General features: G+C 39.3%; 1 protein-coding gene and 1 long non-coding RNA gene across 5 annotated transcripts in view; one reads left to right on the top strand and one right to left on the bottom strand.

Moving 5' to 3' along the window:
- ZNF609 (zinc finger protein 609) overlaps positions 1–16,844 on the top strand; it is a 242,975-nt gene that overhangs the window by 88,419 nt on the left and 137,712 nt on the right. The window lies entirely within an intron of this gene.
- LOC146406316 (uncharacterized) lies at positions 9,093–16,401 on the bottom strand. Its single transcript, XR_014809972.1, has 2 exons — positions 15,515–16,401; positions 9,093–14,792 (listed from the first exon to the last, which is right to left on the bottom strand). It is a non-coding gene; the product is annotated as an uncharacterized LOC146406316 (long non-coding RNA).

Below are 16,844 nucleotides of genomic sequence, written 5' to 3'. Positions count from 1 at the left end.
AGGTAAACATCTTGATAATAATATATAATGTATTTATGGATACATAAATATATAATAAATGCTTAAAATCTGTGTTTGGCAGTGATAAACCCTGAATAAACTTTAGTGGTCTGGCTGAAACAGATGTGGTCATTTCCAAGCATAAATATTATTTTCTACAGCTTCTGCTGTTCTTTTAGGCACAGTATCTAGTTCAATCAAAAATTAAAGAGGTATATTTACCAGGCTAGGGGTTGAATTGGAGCTTCAGCTGCAGGCCTATGCCACAGCCACTCAACGCCAGATTGGAGCTATATCCGAGACCTGTGCCACAGCTTGCAGCAGTGTCAGATCATTAACCCATTGTGCAAGGCCAGGGATTGCATCCGCATCCTCATGGATACTAGTCAGGTTCTTAACCCACTGAACCACAATGGGAACGCCAAGAGATATATCTTAGAAAGGCAAGAAAAGGAGTTCCCGTTGTGACTCAGCAGTAATGAACCTGCCTAATATCCATGAGGGCATGGGTTCGATCCCTGGCCTGGTCAGTGGGTTAAGGATCTGACATTGCCGTGAGCTGTGGTGTAGGTCACAGACGCATCTTGGATCCTACATTGCTGTGGCTGTGACCAAGGCCAGGATCTCTAGCTCCAATTTGACCCTTAGCCTTGGAACTTCCATATGCTGTACCTTTGGCCCTAAAAAGCCAAAAAGAAAAGAAAAAGCAGTGAAAACATAACCAGACTTAGACACTGTTGAGATGTTAAGATTATGACATAGTGATTTTAGTAACTGGTAAAGAATCTTGAGGAAGAATTCTGCCTTTATGGAATTTGTAATCTGGTGGACAGAGACAGTAAGCAAAATAAACATGTGGTGTGTTAGATGGTGATGCATGCTATAGAGAAAAATAAAGTAGAAGAGGAGAGAGAAGAGCAGAGATGGCATTTGATAAATGACCTAAAGGAGATAAGGAAGCAAGCTAAGAGGATATCTGGAGGGAAATGTCCTAGGGGGATTAAAAACAGCAGGCACAGTCAACAAATAACAAATGCTGGAGAGGATGTAGAGAAAAGGGTACCCTCCTTCACTGTTGTCTTGAATGTAACTTGATATAACCACTATGGAAAACAGTATAAAAGTACCTCAGAAAGCTAAATATAGAACTACCATATGACCCAGCAATCCCACTCTTGGGCATATACCCAGACAAAACTCATTGAAAAAGATACATGCACCCATATGTTCATTGCAGCACTATTTACAGTGGCTAAGACATGGAAACAGCCTGGTATCCATTGACAGATGAATGGATTAAGAAGATGTGGTATATATACACAATGGAATACTACTCAGCCATAAAAAAACCAAAATAGTACCATTTGCAGCAACATGGATGGCACTAGAGACTCTCATACTAAGTAAGTCAGAGAGAGAAAGAAATACCATATATCACTTAATATCTGGAATCTAATATACAACGCAAATGAACCTTACCACAGAAAAGAAACTCCTGGACTTGGAGAACAGACTTGTGGTTGCCAAGCGGGAGGGGGAAGGAGTGGGAGGGACTGGGAGTTTGGGGTTAGTAGATGCAAACTATTGCATTTGGGAGTGGATAAGCAATGAGATCCTGCTGTGTAGCACAGGGAACTGTATCTAGTTACTGATGATGGAACATGAGGGAGAATAATGTGAGAAAAAAATATATATGTATGACTGGGTCACTTTGCTGTACAGTAGAAATTAACACAACACTGTAAATCAACTATAATGGAAAAAATAAAAGTAAAAAAAACTGGCCCAGCAAAAAACAAACAAAAAACAAAAAAACAAACCAGCAAGCACAAAGTTGCTGAGGTGAGAGGCTGCCTGCATATTCAGGGAACGACAAAGGAATCCAGGTGACTTGGAGGGTAGTAGTAGGAGGGTAAAGTCAAGAAAGTAAGTGGTTGGGGTGGAGTATTTTATAAATATTTAGGTTTGTGCTCTGAGATTAGAAGCCATTTTTATTAAATTTTAAAAAGTATATTTAATATTGTTCTTTAACATGTATACATACATATACATAATATATATAGATACACGTAACTGAAACTCACCACAGTCAATATAATGGACATATCCAATTCCCTGTGTCCTTGTTATCTCTTCCTCCCACCCCCTTTTTTTTTGTCTTTTGTCTTTTTAGGGCCTCACCCGCGGCATATGGAGGTTCCCAGGCTAGGGGTTGAATCGGAGCTATAGCCAACGGCCTACACCACAGCCACAGCAACGCCAGATCCAAGCCGCGTCTGCGACCTAGACCACATCTCAGGGCAACGCCAGATCCTTAACCCACTGAGCAAGGCCAGGGATCAAACCCTCATCTTCATGGTTGCTAGTCAGGTTCCTAAACCACTGAGCCACAGTGGAAGCTCCTTCTCCCACTTCTTTCTGCTCTTCATCTTAGTCTTTAGGTAACCATGGATCTGCTGTCACTATACATTAGTTTGCATTTTTCTAGAATTTCATATAAATGAAATTTTTTTTGTCCAGCTTCTTTCAGCATAAATAATTTGAGATTACATGTATCTATAGTTTATTCCTTTTTAGTCCAGAATAGTATTCCATTGTATAAAATAGATACTATGATTTGTTGTCTAGTTTGTTACTGGACATTTGAATTGTTTCCAGTTTTTGACTATTGCAAATAAAGTCACCCTGAACAAGTTCAAGTCTTTCTATGGAACATGTGCTTCTATTTCTCTTGAGTAAATTGCTAAGATTGGAATGGCTGGGTTACTTGTTAGTATATGTTTAGCTTTCTAAGTAACTATCAAATTGGTTTGCAGGGTGGTTGTCCCGTATTACATTTCTACCAGCAGTCTGTGAGACTTGTACTTGCTCTCTATCTTTGCCAACACTTCGTATGGTTTGTTTTTAAGATATTCTAATGGTGTAGTTGTATTCCTTTGTGGGTTTTTTGTTTTTTGTTTTTTGTTTTGTCTTTTTAGCTATTTCTTGGGCCGCTCCCGCAGCATATGGAGGTTCCCAGGCTAGGGGTCGAATCGGAGCTGTAGCCGCCAGCCTACACCAGAGCCACAGCAACGCGGGATCCGAGCTGCGTCTGCAACCTACACCATAGCTCACGGCACTGAGCACTGAGCAAGGGCAGGGACCGAACCCGCGACCTCATGGTTCCTATCGGATTCATTAACCACTGCGCCACAACAGGAACTCCTCTTTGTGGTTTTAATTTATATTTCCCTTTTGATTAGTGATATCCTCTCCAGTGAAATGTCTCTTAAAAATCTTTTGCTGGAGTTCCCATCCTCCTTCAGTGGTAACAAACCTGACTAGTATTCATGAGGATGCAGGTTCAGTCTCTGGCCTCACTCAGTGGGTTAAGGATCTGTTATTGCCGTGAGCTATGGTGTAGGTCACAGATATGGCTTGGATCCCAAGTTGCTGTGGTGTAGGCTGGCAGTTGCAGCTCCAATTTGACCCCTAGCCTGGGAACCTCCATATGCTGCAGGAGCGGCCCACGAAATATTAAAAAAAAAAAAAAAAAAAAATCTGTGAGTTCATTTCTGTAAGCCTGCTGGGATTTTAATTGGGATTGCATTAAATCTGTTGATAAATTAGGGGAGAACTGACATCTTGATAATGTCTTCCGATCCATGAACACATCCAAAGTATTTCATATTTTGATGCTCTTGTAAATTATATTTTTGAAATTCATCTTCTGAGTGTTCATTGTTGTATAACAGAAATAAAATTTATTTTTGTGAATTGATCATATATTCTGTAACCTTTCTAAATTCATATCAGTTCTTTGCTTTTTTGTAGTTCAGTAGAATTTTATAGCTAGACAGACATGTCTTCATTAAGAGAGTTTTACCTCTTCCTTTCCATTTTGAATACTTTTTATTTTTCTTGCCTTTATTGCACTAACTCTAACCTCTAGGATAATGCTCAACAGAAGTGATAAAAGTAAACATTCTTAACCTTGTTCCCAACCTTAGTGGGAAGACATTCTGTTTTCAGCACTAAAAATGATGTTATCCGAAGGTCTCTCATAGATGCCCTTTACGATTGAGGAAGTTCCCTTTGTTCCAGGTTTGCTGAGCATTTTGTCAGGAATGGACATTAGATTTTGCCAAGTGTTTTCTGTGTATTTACTGAGATGATTACATACTTTAAAAAATTTTAGGGAGTTCCCATCATGGTGCAGAGGAAACGAATCCGACTAGGAACCATGAGGTTGAGTGTTCAATTCTGGCCTCGATCAGTGTGTTAAGGATCTGGCGTTGCCGTGAGCTGTGGTGTAGTCATAGACTTGGCTTGGATCTGGTGTTGCTGTGGCTCTGGTGTAGGCCAGCAGCAACAGCTCTGATTGACCCCCAGCCTGGGAATCTCCGTATGCCAAGGGTGCAGCCCTAAAAAGACAAAAGACAAAACAAAACAAAAAATTTTAGTCTGTTACTGTTTTACTCTGTTAATGGTGAATTATATTGATTGAGTTTCAGATGTTAATACAGTATGTTCCTGGAGCAAAACTCAATCATAATTTGTTAACCTTTTTATATATACCTGTATTTGATTTGTTAGTTTTTAAGGAATTTTTACATTTATTTTTACATCTATAATCATTAGGATATTGATCTGAAGTTTTTATGTAATACCTTTGGTTTGGTTACCAGAGTGATTCTCACCTCTTAGAATGTCTTGAAGTATTCCTACCTCTTTATTTTTTTTTTATATTTTATTTATTTTTTTATTTCCTACCTCTTAAATTTTGCGGAAGAGTTTGTGCAGAATCGATATTATTTCTTCCTTTCATGTATAGTAGAATTTGTCAGATAAGTTGTCTGGGCCTAGAATTTTACAGGATGGAGAGTTCGGGAAATAAGAGTGGGACTACTTTTAACTAAAAATTCTATTTCTTGGAGTTCCCGTCCTGGCTCAGTGGTTAACGAAACTGACTAGCATCCATGAGGACGACAGTTCAATCCCTGGCCTTGTTCAATGAGTTAAGGATCCTGTGTTGCTGTGGCTGTGGTGTAGGCCAGCAGCTACAGCACCGATTTGACCTCTAGACTGGGAACCTCCATATGCTATGGGTGTGGCCCTAAAACAGCAAATAAATAAATAAATAAATATAAAAAATAAACATTCTATTTCTTTAACAGATGAAGGACTATTCAGATTATCTTTTTCTTCTTGAGCAAGTTGATAGTTTGTGACTTTCAAGGCTTGCATTGTTACTGTCAAATCTGTGGTCACCCTTATATTTGTTTCTCTGTATGTGAATCTGCTTTTAAATTTTAAATAAAATTTGAGTAAATTTAGTGATTAAAAAATTTTATGCTTGGATACTTAAATTTTTTTTTCTATTACTCGTTTTAATGAAGTCGATTTTGATGTGCCTTGATGTAGTTTTCTTCATGCTTCTTGTGGTTGGTGTTTTTAATGATTCTCATTTCTGTGAATTTATGGTTTTCACCAACTTTGGATATTTTACAGCTATTCAAATATTTTTCCTTCCTCTTTTTGTAGACCTGAATTACATGCTTAATATTGATTATTTACTGTTTATTCTTTTTTTGTGTGTGTGTGTCTTTTTGCCTTTTCTAGGGCTGCTCCAGAAGCATATGGAGGTTCCCAGGCGAGGGGTCTACCTGGAGCTGTAGCCACTGGCCTACACCAGAGCCACAGCAACTCGGGATCCAAGCCGCATCTGCAACCTACACCATAGCTCACGGTAACGCCAGATCCTTAACCCATGGAGCAAGGCCAGGGATCAAACCTGCAACCTCGTGGTTCCGAGTTGATTAGTTGACCACTGAGCCACGACAGGAACTCCCAGATTTATCCTTTTCTTCAGATTTTTTTTCACTGTATTTTATTTTGAATAGTGTGTGTGTGTCTTTTGTTTTTTTAGGGCTGCACCCGAGGCACATAGAGGTTGTGAGGCTAGGGGTCGAATAGGAGCTGTAGCTGCCGGCCTACACCAGCCACAGCAGTGCAGGATCCGAGCTGCATCTGTGACCTACACCACAGCTCACAACAATGCTGGATCTTTAACCCACTGAGTGAGGCCAGGGATTGAACCCTCATCGTCATGGATCTTAGTGGGAGTTGTTAACCTCAGAGCCACAACGGGAACACCATTTTTTTTATTCTTCTTCTCAAGAAGATATTTTTTGTTTTGTTTTGTCTTTTGTCTTTTTAGGGACATACCTGTGACATATGGAGGTTCCCAGGCTAGGGGTCTAATTGGAGCTGTAGCTGCCGGCCTATGCCAGAGCCACAGCAAGGCCAGATCCGAGCCATGTCTGTAACCTACATTACAGCTTACGGCAATGCGGGATCCTTAACCCACTGAGAGAGGCCAGGGATTGAACCAGCAGTCTCATCGTTCCTAGTCAGATTTGTTTCCACTGTGCCACGACGGGAACTCCAAGAAGATGTTTTTTATTGGAGGTATGCTACATGTGGTCTGGAAAACAAGTTAATACCATCACTTCAGCTTACTGCCGCTGTACAGTTAGTTGTAGGTCTTAAACAACTATGATACAAATTTTTTTTTAAATTCTGCTTTGCGATAATAGCTTTGGTAGGAATTATTTAAAAGGAATTCTCTTGTGTCTGTAATTCTCGGAAGAGTAGAGCCCAAAGATTCTGTGTTTTTCTAACATGTAGGAAAAACCCCTTGTAACTTTGGATTCATTTCCCTTATTATATACATTTTGTTGTTACCCCACTGAGCTCCTACTTGTTTTTCAACTTTTTTTTTTTTATTTGTTTTTTTAGGGCAGCACTTCAGCATATAGAAATTTCCATACTAGGGGTTGAATTGGAGCTGTAGCTGCTGGCCTACACCACAGCCACAGCCAACACCCGATCTGAGCCGCATCTGTGACCCATAACCTATGCCGCATGCTGCAGTGGCAATGCTGGATCCTCAACCCCCTGAGCAAGTCCAGGGATCGACCCAACATTCTCATGGATACTAGTCGAGTTTGTTACTGCTAAGCCGCAATGGGAACTCCTTTTTCAACTTTTTTTTATCTCATTTAAAATTTTCTGTAAACATTTTTCGTTGTTGGTAGATATTCCAGGGTCAAGATATGTTGTAAATTACCTGACCATTTTTTTTAACTCTGTAATGTTAAACTTTTAGGGTTGTTTTCATCTATTTATTTATAAATAAAATTTCAGCTTAATCTACCTTTATTTTGAAGATAGATTCTTAGATATAAATACTGTTACAGTGGACATCTTGATGGATACATTTTCACTTGCATCTATTTTCTTTCTTAGGTAGATTCTTGGAAGTAGAATGTTAGGGTTGAATAATTTTTCAAATGTTTCATACCTCTTTATATTTTTTCTTTTGTAAATTCTATTTTGATTTGTGGGTGGTTGGGAGGGGTTTTGGTTTTTTGTTTCATCTTTGGGACTTTGTGGATCCCAGTTTGTTTAATTTTTTAATTATAGTTGATTTACAATGTTCCATCAATTTCTGCTGTACAGCAAAGTGACCAGTTATACATACATATATACATTCCTTTTCCTCATATTATTTTCCATCACAAGTGATTGGATATAGGAGTTCCTATTGTGGCTCAGTAGTAACAAATCCAACTAGTATCCATGAGGACATGGGTTTAGTCCCTGGCTCTACTCAGCAAGTTAAGGATCCAGGGTTGCCATGAGCTGCAGGGTAGGTCACGACACAGCTAGGATCTGATATTGCTGTGGCTGTGGCACCGGCCAGCAGCTGCAGCTCCAGTTTGACCCCTAGCCCAGGAACTTGCATGTGCTGCAGATACTGCCCTAAACACACACACACACACACATATTATTCACTACTTCCTAGAATTTTTTTGACTGTGCCTGTGGCGTGTAAAAGTTCCTGGGATCAAACCTGTGCCATAACAGTGACCTGAGCCACAGCAGTAACAATGCTGGATCCCTAACTATTAGGCCATGAGGGAACTCCAAAAAATTTAAAATTTTATTGCTAAAAATCCAAAACCTTAAAGAGGAAATAGGACAATTATACCTAAAATCTAGGCTCATTTGGTATTAAATTTAGTTCTTTTTTTTTTTTTTTTTCTCCATCTTTTTAGGGCCGTACCTGCAGCATATGGAGGTTCCCAGGCTAGGGGTCCAATTGGAGCTGTTGCTACCGGCCTACACCAGAGCCATGGCAATTCCAGATCCCCAACCCATTGAGTGAGGCCAGGTATCAAACCCACAACCTCATGGTTCCTAGATGGATTCATTTCTGCTGCACTACGACAGGAACTCCTTAAATTTAGTTCTTTTTTTTTTTTTTTTTTTTTTGTCTTTTGTCTTGTTGTTGTTGTTGTTGTTGTTGTTGTTGTTGTTGCTATTTCTTGGGCCGCTCCTGCGGCATATGGAGGTTCCCAGGCTAGGGGTCGAATCGGAGCTGTAGCCACTGGCCTACGCCAGAGCCACAGCAACGCAGGAACCAAGCAGCGTCTGCAACCTACACCACAGCTCACGGCAACGCCGGATCGTTAACCCACTGAGCAAGGGCAGGGACTGAACCCACAACCTCATGGTTCCTAGTCGGATTCGTTAACCACTGCGCCACGACGGGAACTCCAAAGTTAGTTCTTTTTGACATTTTTGGTAAGAATGAAATTCTGGCTCTAGATTTACGCATTTATAGTTATGATAATTTGAGAGTTCCCATTGCGGCTCAGCAGTTTCGAACCCAACTAGTATCCATAAGGATGTGAGTTCAATCCTTGGCCTCGCTCAGTGGCATAAGGATCTGGTGGCATTGCTGTGAACTGTGCTGTGGGTTGCAGATGTGGCTCAGGTCTGGCATTCCTGTGGCTATGATATAGGCCAGAATATGCAGCTCTGATTCGACCCCTAGCCCATTAACTTCCATATGCCACAGGTATAGCCCTAAAAAGAAAAAAAAAATTATGATAATTTGTATGTCAGGTATTATTCTGAATTTATAAATGTCTGCCACTAAACAAATCTGAAAGGTAGTTCTTTGGATAATGTCCATTAGCTGGTTGTCAAAGTATTTTGTTGTTGATTTTTGTTTTTTTGTCTTTATAGGGCCTCATCTGCGGCATATGGAAGTTCCCAGGCTAGGGGTCCAATTGGAACTGCAGCTGCTGGCCTACACCACAGCCACAGCAACACAGGATCCAAGCCATGTCCATGCCACAATGCCCGATCCTTAACCCACTGAGTGGAGGTAGGGATCAAACCTGTATCCTCGTGGATTCTAGCTGGGTTCCGTGAAGCCATGATGGGAACTCCCTTGATATTATGTTTAATAATGTATATCTGACATCTGAATTATGCTTCTGACTTTTACAAATCTCCAAACTCCTTACAAACTCCTGAAAATAAATCCTAGATCCTGGTATAAAACCTAATCATTTCATTTCAGTCTTTTCATTCTCCAAGGTCCAATTGGTCCAAGGCGCATTTTTCATTTTTAAGTGTAAACCTGTTTGTCAGTTTGTCATAATACCAAGGATATTGATGAATGTTGGTTGCCAAATAAATGTAAAAAATTTTACTGAAATTCATTGTAATTAGTAATAATAGCTATCATTTATTTTGAGTGACTTCAAAATAGACTGTGCTAGGCAATAATTTATCTTGATAATCTCACATCAACCTTGACAAGTAGGTGGTAACTATTCTCATTTTACATTTGAAGAAACTTTGGCTTAGAAACATTCACTTCCTCAAGATCACAAAGCTGGAAAGAACAGAAGTTGATTTATCACCTAGGTGTCTGTGTAACTTCAAAGCTGGTCATCTTACTACATTGCTTGGCTGCCTGTATGGTTTATTTTAATGGAGGCACTAATATGACACCTACACTGTGCTCATATGTTGCAAATAAACTCTTTGTTCTTGGCTGAGATAACTACAGAATTCTATTAAATTTCTCAAATTTAACTAGTACTAGAGAAATAGGAACTAGGTTTTACAGTCTTTATTTGCTGTAATCTTATGATTGTTATAATTAAACAATAACCTGAATTTATGGTTCAGAAGCAGAAGCCAGCAAAACGTAATCTTAATATTAGTGGCAGCTTTGTGTGTGCATGCGTGCATGTGTGTGTGCGTGTGTGTGTGTGTGTGTGTTTTCGTGTCTACAAGGAATAGTTTAAGAGGTCTGAAGTCTAATTGTCTAGTTGAGGGAGGGGGGTGCAGAGGTGACCTCTACTTATAAAAAGGATTAAGAAGATAGTTAACTATATGACAAACAATATATGAGCCAGATGAGTGATAGTCATAATAATTGCCCCAGTGGCTCAGAGAAGATAGTACTGTTGTGGTCAGGGAAGCTACTTGTTATGAAACCCACTATAGTGCAGGATAATCACATAAAAGGAGCTGTAAACATACTGAATGTTATAGCTTCTCTGGTCTTATATAAGTTGGGGTAGTATAAGGGAGAATGTAACTTACTCTTCAGCCCACTTAGATTATGGTGGATGACAGTATTGTCACCAATCCATTGCTGTGCATATTACTACCTAAACATATCTTTTTATCCACTAATAGCTCTCTGCTATCATATGTCTTATATATATTATATATATATAATATATGTATTACATATATTATATGTCTCTTTACTAGAATAAAGTAAGCTCTTTATTGATAGTTTAGAAAACTCCATATTTACTCTTAATATCTGCTTAGGCTGCTAAGAACACCCAGTAAGTTAAATAAGCATTTTAGTAAATGAATTTAATGTCTTTAATTTTAGAAGCATTGAATGCAGGAAGGAAAACTGGGCAAATTTAGGTTTGGCAAAAAGGCATTCGAAGTTATCACTGTGGTGACTGATCATCTCTTAAGAGAACCAAGATAGAAAGGATACTAGAATAAGCATCCTTAATATTAAGCTAAGTTTTGTTTTTATGTCCCTTAAAGTTCACCTTAAGTTTTGTTTAAAAGTAAGGAGGGCAGTAAGTATCCATTTGGCACTGACCTATATACTCACTTAGGTACCTTTCTAGCATAGTTGTTTTTTATAGCCTCATATGAAAGTTCTCAGGTCAGGGATTGAATCCAAGCTACACCTGTGGCAACACCAAATCCTTTAATCCACTGTGCTGGGCTGGGGATCAAACCTGTGCCTCCACAGTGACCTGAGCTGCTGCAGTTGGATTCTTAACCCACTGCACCACAGCAGAAATGCCATTTTTTGTGATACTTTAAATGCAACCATGGGGTAGCCATGGAGGAAAAAGTAAGTATGTCCAGTCAATGGCTGACATTTAAATTGTCTGATAAGTGGACTTGGTTTTACAGCAACTTCAAACACCATAGGTGAACACTTGAGAATATGTGTGTATATAATAGGTATCAGAATAGGTGACTGTGGTGTGATTTGAAGATATTGCTAAGAGCCAGAAATTCTAGCCATTTCTTAAAAGCCCAGTTAGCTAAACATAGTTAACTAAGATTAATGTATTTAGTTGACTCACAGTTTAAAATTAAATATGAGTAAACAGATATAGATACAGAAGAGACGGGGAAAGCTTTAGAATTGGAGAGTCCTATGCTGTTAGTAGAGGGGAATAGTAGAGACGCTGTTTGCCTTCTTCCCTGTTTTACCTTGGGTGACCCTAGTTACAGTTTACTAGTTCGGATCTGCTCTTGAGAGGTGGTAGAGAGAGATTGTATTACAGCCATTTAGTATGTGACTCAGTTCTGCTGGAGGCCACCATCCTCTACCAGGTCATGGGTGGTATCACTGAGTGTCATTCAGAGGTGAGGACTATTTCTTGGCAGGCAGCCTGAAGCTGCTGGTAGCACAGAGGCCTTTAGTGGTAAGCTTTGGGAAATCTGATTCCCAGAAAGACTAAACATCAAACTCTGTGGAGCATGTAAGTTTCACCTGTTATGCAGTTATAAGGAAATAATGAGCTGAAAAGTATCTGGCTCAGTAGAATTGAGACAAAATATTTATAAACAGACTGAGTATTTTTAACATAGGTTTTTATTTTATACTTTCAATTGATATACCATGAACTGGCATTCCATCTAAAAAAATTACCAAGACTGGGAGTTCCCTGGTGGCCTAGCAGTTAAGGATTCATCATTGTTACTGCTAATGCTTGGGTTCAATCCCTGGCCCCAGTACTCCTGCATGGTAGGGGCTGGCCAAAAAATTACCAAGACAGCTTTTCAAACATAATGGACTAACTGTATTATGGCAAGAGATTTTCCTTCTCCCAGCCTATTCTTATGAACATTTTCAAATATACAGAAAAGTTCAGAGGCGTGTTAAAATGATCACCTACCCACCCAATTCAATAATTGTTAAAGGTTTGAAATATTTGCTTTGTCTATATATGTATATTTCATTTACTTGTTTTGCTGAATAGTTTGTAAGTTTGAGACATTATGATGTTTCTCTCCTAAATGCTTCAACACACCAATTACTGAGAGCATTTGCTTATAAGACCAAAATACCATTACTGTACTGCATAATGATTCCTTGATATCATGTTATCAATTTACAGTAAAGTAAATTTACATATACAGCTTTATGTGTATGTAAAAATATATATATTCTTTTTTACATTATCTTCCATTATAGGCTATTATTATAAGATATTGAATATAGTTCTACAGTAAGTGAACTATATTCACAGTAAGTCCTGTTGTTTACTTTACATATAATAGTGTATATATTTTAATCCCAATCTCCTAATTTGTCCCCCCCCCCCTTTGGTAAACACATAGACACACAGTGGAATACTACCATATATGTATGTACCACGTCTTCTCCATCCATTCACTTAGGTTGCTTCCATGTCTTAGCTTTTGTAATAGTGCTGCTATGAACATTAGGTAGGGTGCATGTATCTTTTCGAATTATAGTTTTGTCTGGATGTGTGCCCAAGAGTGGGATTTCTGGATTACATGGTAGTTCTATTTTTAGTTTTTTAAGGACCCTCCATACTGTTCTGCATAATGGCCATACCAATTTACATTCCTACCAACAGCATGGGAGGGTTCCTTTTTATCCATAATCTCTCCAGCTTTTTTTTTTCTTTTTTTTTTCTTTTTAGGGCCCCATTCACAGCATGTGGAGGTTCCCAGGCTAGGGGTTGAATCAGAGTTGTAGCCGCTGGCCTACACCACAGCCACAGCAACACAGGATCTGAACTGCGTCTGCGACCTATACCATAGCTCACAGCAATGCTGGATCCTTAACCCACTGAGCAAGGCCAGGGATCGAACCCGTGTCCTCATGGATGCTAGTCAGATTCGTTAACCACTGAGCCATGATGGGATACTCTTCTCTAGCATTTATTATGTATATACTTTTTGATGATGGCCATTCTGACTTGTATGAGGTGATAGATCACTGTAGTTTTAATTTGCATTTCTCTAATAGTGATGCTGAGCCTCTTTTCATGGGCCTATTGGCCATCTGTAAATCTTTGGGAAAATGGCTTTTTAGATCTTCTGCCCATTTTTTGATTGGCTTGTTTTTTTGGGGTTTTTTTTTTGCTATTTAGCTGTATGAGCTCTTTGTATATTTTAGAGGTTAATCCCTTGTCAGTCATATCATTTGCAAATATTTTCTCCCATTCTGTAGGAAGATATTTTACTTAACCCCTTACCTAAGTATGTTTCTCCTTGCTCAAATAACCCTGCTTCTCTCAAGGTCTTACTTTTTCCTTCTCTTTGCCATGAGCCTGATGCCCAGCAGGAGTTGATGAAATTGTCTACATGTTCATATGGTTTTAAACTTGAGAACATCTGGAGCAATGGTTCTCAATTTGGAATGCACAGAAGAATAACTTGGGGAACTTTAAAAAAAATTGGAGTCCCCCGCATCCCAGACCACATATGTCATAATTTCTGGATGTGGTGGACTCAGGTATTAGTATTTGTTAGTTTCCCAGGTGATTTCTAGTGTGTGGCCAAGACTGCGAATTACACCTATATAGATCCTACTAATCTTCAGTGAGACTGTTCAGAAGTATTTGGATGGACAATTGACATTTTTCTGACCAGAACAGAAATGAAGAGTGGTATGTGAAAGTGTTTAGTTTTTTTCTTTTTCTTTCCAGTAGACATTTACTAAACATCTACAGTGTTTAAAGCATTGAGCTATGAATAACATATGTTAACTTTGGTGTACTAGAAAGATAGTGGACTTGGGGGGTCATACTGTTGTGGAGTTCAAGTCTAGCTTTGCCTGGGGACAAATTGTGTAATTTTATTCAAGTCCTGAACCTCAGTGAGGCTTTAATATGACCTGGCTTTTCTTTCACTTCTACTCTCTCTCTTTATACTCCAGCCACTCTGAACTTCTTTCTGTTCATCAAACGTGAATCTCACTGCTACTCTAGAACCTTTTTACTAGCTTTCTTTCCCTGCCTTTACTTCCTACCTTATTCCCTACCTGTCCCAGCCCCCTGCAGCCTGTAACACAGTTTGGCCCTTACTAGTTGTTAGGGTTTCAGTTTAAATGTTATCTCCTCTGTGAGACTTCCCCTGACCACCTGATAGTCCCTGTTGTATCATTGTGCTTAATTTTCATTTTGATATTTACCCTTCTTGAGATTGTCTCCTTTTTTTGTTATGGACTCTCCCCCTCTTCTACAATGTAAGAACACCATGAGAGTTGGGACCTCATCTGTTTTGTTTCCTTTATTCCTGGTAACAATAGGAAAATGCCTGAGATACAGAGGACGACTAAGAAATATTTGTGGAATAAATAAGTAAAGTGGTGACAGTAATCCTACTTCACTTTTGAGATAATTTGTGAAAACCTCCTATTAATCCTCACATGGCCTTTCCCCAACAAGCATCGTTTATGTTGAAAGCCTAGAAAATCTAAGCAGGTGGGGAGTTTCTGCTGAATGTGTAACAGACTGAGCGAACTCTGCCATTTCAGTAGCCCCTTCCCCACAGTGGGCTTATAGCATTCCTTCTTGTTCTCATAGTGAGTTTCCTTGTGAAGAGGCATCAACAGTAATTGTGTCATCTTTTTTTTTTTTTTTGGTCTTTTTAGGGCCACACCCTTGGCATATGGAGGTTCCCAGACTAGGGGTCAAATCCGAGCTGTAGCCACTGGCCTACACCACAGCTCTGACGGGAACTCCAATTGTGCTATCTTAATACTTCTCCTTCTGAACTGGAATTTGTTGTTTAACCTTTGGGTGATGCTAGAGAAATAGGATTCATTGATAAACCAATCTTTGTGTTTTCACTAAGAGTCAAGAAGGCAGCATTAGTCAGCTAGTTAACTTTCTGGATTGTCTTTTCCTATCTAAAAAAGCAAATGTGAGAGTTCCCGTCATGGCACAGCAGAAACGAATCCAACTAGGAACCATGAGGTTGCGGGTTCAATCCCCGGCCTCGCTCAGTGGGTTAAGGATCTGGCGTTGCCGTGAGTGTGGTGTAGGTTGCAGACGAGGCTCAAATCTGGCGGTGATGTGGTTCCGGTATAGGCTGGCAGCTGTAGCTCTGACTAGACCCCTAGCCTGGGAACCTCCATATGCCACAGGTGCAGCCCTAAAAAGACAAAAACAAAAAGCAAATGTGTTAGATGCATACAGAATGTTCTTAACTTTTCATTTTTTTTTCTGGTGTATTTTTTTTTAAAGCTTTGATTTTTTTGGCTTGTATTATATGTCAGGCATTGAAGATTAGAACTCATCTCACAGCATCTCTATGAGATAAGAACAATTTCTTATTCTTGTTTTACTCATGAGTGTTAGGAAGTTAAGAAACTTGCCCTAGTTGGTAAAAAAAAAAAAAAGCAAGGTAGTTTGACATTGTATTTCACAGTTTTAACCACACTACCTCCCATTATATCCATTTTTCATCTTTATCATTTAAATATTTCTATAAAATGCATTTGAAGAATTCCTGTTGTAGCTAAGTGGTAACGAATCTGACTCGTATCCATGAGACTTGAGTTCTATCCCTGGCCTTGCTCAGTGGGTTAAAGATCTGGCTTTGCTGTGAGCTGTGGTTTAGGTTGCAGGTGAAGCTTAGATCTGGTGTGGCTGTGGCTGTGGAGTAGGATGGCAGCTGAAGTTCCAGTTTGACCCTAGCCTGGGAACTTCCATATGCTGCAGGTCTGGCCCTAAAAAAGAGGAAAAAAAAAAAAAAAAAGAAAGGACTTCCTTTGTGGCTCAGTAGCCACAAACCTGACCAATATCCATAAGGAGGTGGGTTTGATCCCTGGCCCTGCTCAGAGGGTTAAGGATCCAGTGTTGCCGTAAGCTGTGGTGTAGGTCGCAGACATGGCTCAGATCCCGAGTTGTTGTGACTGTGGTGTAGGCTGGCAGCTGCAGCTCCGATTTAACCCCTAGCCTGGAACTTGCATGTGCTGAGGGTGCAGCTCTTAAAAAAAGAAAAAAGAAGAAAAAATGCATTTGAGATGGCTTAGGATAAATTTGTGTCTTGAAGCAATGTATACCAGGAAAACAGTTCCTGGTGGCTCTGCTCAGAAATCATGTTCTGTTCAAAGAATAGTAGCATCTGCATTTGTTAATGTGTGTTAGGGATTGAGTCTCCAAGTGGAACCAAGTTTTTGGACTTCTACTTTCTTTAAACCTTTTGAATATCTTTTTGGTATCTATGGTATTAAATGTATAGATTCTAGGCTGTATAGTGAGGGATCCAAAAGGAGCATTTATATTTAATCCTAAAACCTTTTGAGATACAACATTTGATAAGTAAAATTAGCCCAGATTTATTTAAAATCATCAAACTTTGTTACTAAGTTTAACGTGAGGAGCGTTAGTCTTATGTGACATTCTGTGAAGACAATTGCTTTCCACATATCATCTTGCAACTTGTGTGTTTGCACA

This window comes from Sus scrofa, chromosome 1, assembly GCF_054392235.1.
Source record: "Sus scrofa isolate SSC_HxYL_T2T_F1_AM1 chromosome 1, Sscrofa_HxYL_maternal_Yorkshire_Landrace_v2.0, whole genome shotgun sequence".
Lineage (NCBI taxonomy): Eukaryota > Metazoa > Chordata > Mammalia > Artiodactyla > Suidae > Sus > Sus scrofa.
This window is presented reverse-complemented; position numbering and strand designations above follow the sequence as displayed.